At 38.8% G+C, this 6,261-nt stretch overlaps 1 non-coding gene across 1 annotated transcript; it reads left to right on the top strand.

The window, feature by feature from the left end:
* The first annotated feature begins 2,994 nt into the window (after positions 1 to 2,994).
* LOC112804396 (small nucleolar RNA R71) lies at positions 2,995 to 3,098 on the top strand. The gene has a single exon (XR_003203003.1). It is a non-coding gene; the product is annotated as a small nucleolar RNA R71 (small nucleolar RNA).
* The last annotated feature ends 3,163 nt before the right edge of the window (positions 3,099 to 6,261 follow it).

A 6,261-nucleotide genomic window follows, 5' to 3' on the forward strand; every position in this document is an offset into this window, starting at 1 on the left:
TTGGCATAGAACTCTTGAACCATTAAGATTCCAACTTGTTGCATGGGGTTGGTTAAGACTTCCCAACCTCTTCTTCGGATCTCATGTCGAATCTCCGGATACTCATTTTTCTTGAGCTTGAAAGGGACCTCAGGAATCACCTTCTTCTTTGCCACAACATCATAGAAGTGGTCTTGATGGCTTTTGGAGATGAATCTTTCCATCTCCCATGACTCGGAAGTGGAAGCTTTTGTCTTCCCTTTACCTTTTCCGGCCTTAGGTGCCATTGATGGTAGTGGAAAACAAAAAAGATTGTGCTTTGACCACACACCAAACTTAAAATATTCCTCGTCCTCGAGCAATAGAAGAAGAAGAAGAAGAAGAAGAAGAAGAAGAAGAAGAAGAAGAAGAAGAAGAAGAAGAAGAAAATATGGTAGAGGGGAAGAGATGTAAGTTCGGCCTAGGTGAAGAAGAAGGGGTTGTGTTGTGTGAAAATGAAGTAGCATGGAAGGGTATATATAGGGAGAGGGGGTAGTGTTTGTTCGGCCATTTAGGGTGGGAATGGGTGGGAAAATGTTTTTGAATTTTTGAAGGTAGGTGGGGTTTATGGGGAAGAGTGGATGGATGTGAGTGGTGAAGGGGGTGATTGGGAAGAGGAATTGAGGTGATTGGTAAAGAGTGTTGGGAAATGTGACATGGGGAATACAAATCACAAAAATAGGATTAGGAGGTAAGGAGGGAATATAGTAGGTGGGGATCCTGTGGGGTCCACAGATCCTGAGGTGATCCTGTGGGGTCCACAGGTCCTGAGGTGTCAAGGAATTCCATCCTTGCACCAAATAGGCATGTAAAATGCCTTTGCACACCATTCTGGCGTTTAAACGCCCATTGGTGCACATTCTGGGCGTTCAACGCCCATGTAAAGCATGTTTCTGGCGTTGAACGCCAGTTTCATGCTTGTTGCTGGTGTTCAGCGCCAGCTTTTCTTCTCTGGGCACATTCCTGGCGTTCAGCGCCAGAATGTTGCTTGTTTCTGGCGTTCAGCGCCAGAATGATGCTTTGTTCTGGCGTTGAACGCCGGCCAGATGCATCTTACTGGCGTTGAACGCCAGCCTGTGCTTCCTCCAGGGTGTGAATTTTTTCTGCTGTTTTTGACTCTGTTTTTAATTTTTATGATTTTTTTTCGTGACTCCTCATGATCATGTACCTAATAAAACACAAAATAACAATAAAATAAAATAAAAATTAGATAAATAAAATTGGGTTGCCTCCCAACAAGCGCTTCTTTAATGTCAATAGCTTGACAGTGGCTCTCATGGAGCCACAAGGTGATCAGATTAATGTTGTATAGTCCCAACACCAAACTTAGAGTTTGGGTATGGGGTCTTAACACCAAGCTTAGAGTTTGGTTGTGGCCTCACAACACCAAACTTAGAGTTTGACTTTGTGGGCTCTTCTTGACTCTGAACTGAGAGAAGCTCTTCATGCTTACTCTCTTTTGTCACAGAGGGATGGCCATGTGCCTTAAACACAAGGTAGTCCCCATTCAGTTGAAGGACTAATTCACCTCTGTTGACATCTATCACAGCTCCTGCTGTGGCTAGGAAAGGTCTTCCAAGGATGATGCAATCATCCTCTTCCTTCCTAGTGTCTAAGATTATGAAATCAGCAGGGATGTAAAGGCCTTTAACCTTTACTAACACGTCCTCTACTATTCCATAAGCTTGTCTCAATGACTTGTCAGCCAATTGTAATGAGAACAAGGCAGGTTGTACCTCAATGATCCCCAGCTTCTCCATTACAGAGAGTGGCATAAGATTTATCCCTGACCCCAGATCACACAGAGCTTTTTCAAAGGTCATGGTGCCTATGGTACAAGGTATTAAGAACTTGCCAGGATCTTGTTTCTTTTGAGGTAGAATTTGCTGAATCCAGGTATCCAGTTCACTAATGAGCAAGGGAGGTTCACTTTCCCAAGTCTCATTACCAAACTACTTGGCATTCAGCTTCATGATAGCTCCTAAATATTGAGCAACTTGCTCTCCAGTTACATCTTCATCCTCTTCAGAAGAAGAATAGTCTTCAGAGCTAATGAATGGCAGAAGGAGATTTAATGGAATCTCTATGGTCTCTATATGAGCCTCAGATTCCTTTGGATCTTTAATAGGAAACTCCTTCTTGCTTGAGGGACGTCCCAGGAGGTCTTCCTCACTAGGATTTTCGTCCTCCTCCTCCCTTGTGCATTCGGCCATATTGATTATATCAATGGCCGTGTACTCTCCTTTTGGATTCTCTTCTGTATTGCTTGGGAGAATACTGGGAGGAGTTTCAATGACTTTCTTACTCAGCTGGCCCACTTGTGCCTCCAGATTTCTAATGGAGCATCTTGTTTCACTCATGAAACTGAAAGTGGCTTTTGACAGATCAGAGACTAGATTGGATAAATTAGAGGTGTTTTGTTCAGAATTCTCTGTCTGTTGCTGAGAAGATGATGGATATGGCTTGCTATTGCTCAGCCTATTGCGTCCACCATTGTTAAAGCCTTGTTGAGGCTTTTGTTGATCCTTCCATGAGAAATTTGGATGATTTCTCCATGATGAGTTATAGGTGTTTCCATAAGGTTCATCCATGTAATTAACTTCTGCCATGGCAGGGTTCTCAGGATCATAAGCTTCTTCAGAAGCTGCCTCTTTAGCACTGTTGGATGCATGTTGCCATCCGTTCAGATTTTGAGAGATCATGTTGACCTGTTGAGTCAACACTTTGATCTGAGCCAATATGGCATTCAGAGCATCAATTTCAAGAACTCCTTTCTTCTGAGGTATCCCATTATTCACGGAATTCCTCTCAGAGGTGTACATGAATTGGTTGTTTGCAACCATGTCAATGAGTTCTTGAGCCTCTTCAGGCGTTTTCTTTAGGTGAATAGATCCACCTGCAGAATGATCTAATGACATTTTCGAAAATTCAGAGAGACCATAATAGAATATATCTAATATGGTCCATTCTGAAAACATGTCAGATGGACATCTTTTGGTCAGCTACTTGTATCTTTCCCAAGCTTCATAGAGGGATTCACCAGCTTTTTGTTTGAAGGTTTGAACATCCACTCTCAGCTTGCTCAGCTTTTGAGGAGGAAAGAATTTATCCAAGAAGGCTGTGACCAGCTTATCCCAGGAGTCCAGGCTATCCTTAGGTTGGGAATCCAACCATATTCTAGCTCTGTCTCTTACAGCAAAAGGGAAAAGCATGAGTCTGTAGACTTCAGGATCAACTCCATTCGTCTTTACAGTCTCACAGATCTGCAAGAACTCAGTTAAAAACTGATAAGGATCTTCAGATGGAAGTCCATAAAACTTGCAGTTTTGTTGCATTAAGGCAACTAGTTGAGGCTTAAGCTCAAAATTATTGGCTCCAATGGCAGGAATGGAGATACTTCTTCCATCAAATTTGGATGTTGGCTTTGTGAAGTCACCAAGCATTCTCCTTGCATTATTATTATTTTCGGCTGCCATCTCCTTCTCTTGTTCGAAAATTTCTGAAAGGTTACCTTTAGAATAATTTAATTTAGCTTCTCTTAATTTCCTCTTCAGAGTCCTTTCAGGTTCTGGATCAATTTCAACAAGAGTGCCTTTTTCCATGTTCCTGCTCATATGAAAGAGAAGAAAACAAGAAAAGGAAGAGGAATCCTCTATGTCACAGTATAGAGATTCCTTTATGTTAGTAGAAGAAGAAGGGGGTAGAAGAATGAAGAAGGATGGATTCGGATTTTTGGATGAAGAGAGGTGGAGAGAAGTGTTAGTAATTAAATAATTAAATAGAATAAGAAAAGAGAGGGAGAAATTTGAAAATAATTTTGAAAAAAAAAAGGGTTAGTAATTTTTGAAAATTAAATATAAGGTATAATTAAAATTAAAATTTAAAATAAAAAGAATTTTTGAAAAAGAGATGAGATATTTTCGAAAATTAGAGAGGGAAAAGTAGTTAGGTGGTTTTGAAAAAAGATAAGAAACAAACAAAAAGTTGATTAGTTAGTTGAAAAAGATATTAAAATCAAAATTGAAAAGATAAAAAGATAGGAGGTTAGATAAGATATTTTGAAATCAAATTTTGAAAAAGATAAAGTTTTTGAAAAAGATAAGATAAAAAGATGAGATTTTTAAGAAAAAGATATTTTGAAAAAGATTTAAATTTTTTTTTTTAAAATGACTTAACTAACAAGAAACTACAAGATAAGATTCTAGAACTTAAAGATTGAACCTTTCTTAACAAGAAAGTAACAAACTTCAAATTTTTGAACCAATCACATTAATTGTTAGCTAATTTTCGAAAATTAGATATAAAAGATAAGAAAAAGATTTTTGAAAAAAATAATTTTTAAAAATTTCGAAAATAAGAAAAAAAATGGAAAAGATATGATTTTTGAAAAAGATTTTGAAAAGATAAGATTTTTAAAATTGAAATTTTGACTTGACTTGTAAGAAACAACTAATTTTAAAAAATTTTTGACCATCAACCCAAAATTTCGAAAATTTGGAGGAAAATAAGGAAAAGATATTTTTTTGATTTTTGAATTTTTAATTATGAGAGAGAAAAACAACAAAAATACTCAATGCATGAAATTTTTAGATCAAAACAATGAATGCATGCAAGAATGCTATGAATGTCAAGATGAACACCAAGAACACTTTGAAGATCATGATGAACATCAAGAACATAATTTTGAAAAAATTTTTGATGCAAAGTGATGAGCGGATAATTTATACGCTTTTTGGCATTGTTTTTAGTATGTTTTTAGTATGATCTAGTTAGTTTTTAGTATATTTTTTATTAGTTTTTAGTTAAAATTCACTTTTCTGGACTTTACTATGAGTTTGTGTATTTTTCTGTGATTTCAGGTATTTTCTGGCTGAAATTGAGGGTTCTGAGCAAAAATCTGATTCAGAGACTGAAAAGGACTGCAGATGCTGTTGGATTCTGACCTCCCTGCACTCGAAGTGGATTTTCTGGAGCTACAGAAGCCCAATTGGCGCTCTCTCAACGGCATTGGAAAGTAGACATCCTGTGCTTTCCAGCAATGTATAATAGTCCATACTTTGCCCGAGATTTGATGGCCCAAACCGGCGTGGCAAAACAGCCTCAGAAATTCCAGCGTTTAACGCTGGAACTGGCATAAAACTTGGAGTTAAACGCCCAAACTGGCATAAAAGCTGGCGTTTAACTCCAGAAAAGGGTCTCTACACGAAAATGCTTCAATGCTCAGCCCAAGCACACACCAAGTGGACCCAGAAGTGGATTTTTACGTCATTTACTCATTTCTGTACACCCTAGGTTACTAGTTTACTATTAATAGGATATTTTGACATTGTATCTGTACCTCATGACACTTTACACGTTTCTCATTGTATCTTCTACAGCATGAGTCTCTAAACCCCATGGTTGGGGGTGAGGAGCTCTGCTGTGTCTTGATGGATTAATGCAATTACTACGGTTTTTCATTCAATCATGCTTGCTTCCATTCTAAGATATTACTTGTTCTTAAACCGGATGAATGTGATGATCCGTGACAATCATCATCATTCTCAACTATGAACGTGTGCCTGACAACCACCTCCGTTCTACCTTAGATTAAGTAGATATCTCTTGGATTCTTTAATCAGAATCTTCGTGGTATAAGCTAGAACTGATGGCGGCATTCAAGAGAATCCGGAAGGTCTAAACCTTGTCTGTGGTATTCTGAGTAGGATTCAATGATTGAATGACTGTGACGAGCTTCAAACTCCTAAAGGCGGGGCGTTAGTGACAGACGCAAAAGAATCATTGGATTCTATTCCGGCCTGATTGAGAACCAACAGATGGATAGCCGTGCCGTGACAGGGTGCGTTGAACATTTCCACTGAGAGGATGGGAGGTAGCTATTGACAACAGTGAAACCCTACATACAGCTTGCCATGGAAGGAGCCTTGCGTGTTTGAAGAAGAAGACAGTAGGAAAGCAGAGATTCAGAAGATGTAGCATCTCCAAAACCTCAACCTATTCTCCATTACTGCAAAACAAGTACTTATTTCATGTTCTTTTGCTTTTCACAATCAATCCTGATAATTTCTGATATCCTGACTAAGAGTTACAAGGTAACCATAGCTTGCTTCAAACGACAATCTCTGTGGGATCGACCCTTACTCACGTAAGGTATTACTTGGACGACCCAGTGCACTTGCTGGTTAGTTGTGCGGGATTGCAAAGTGTGATTGCAATTTCGTGCACCAAGTTTTTGGCGCCGTT

This window comes from Arachis hypogaea, chromosome 5, assembly GCF_003086295.3.
Source record: "Arachis hypogaea cultivar Tifrunner chromosome 5, arahy.Tifrunner.gnm2.J5K5, whole genome shotgun sequence".
Classification (NCBI taxonomy): domain Eukaryota; kingdom Viridiplantae; phylum Streptophyta; class Magnoliopsida; order Fabales; family Fabaceae; genus Arachis; species Arachis hypogaea.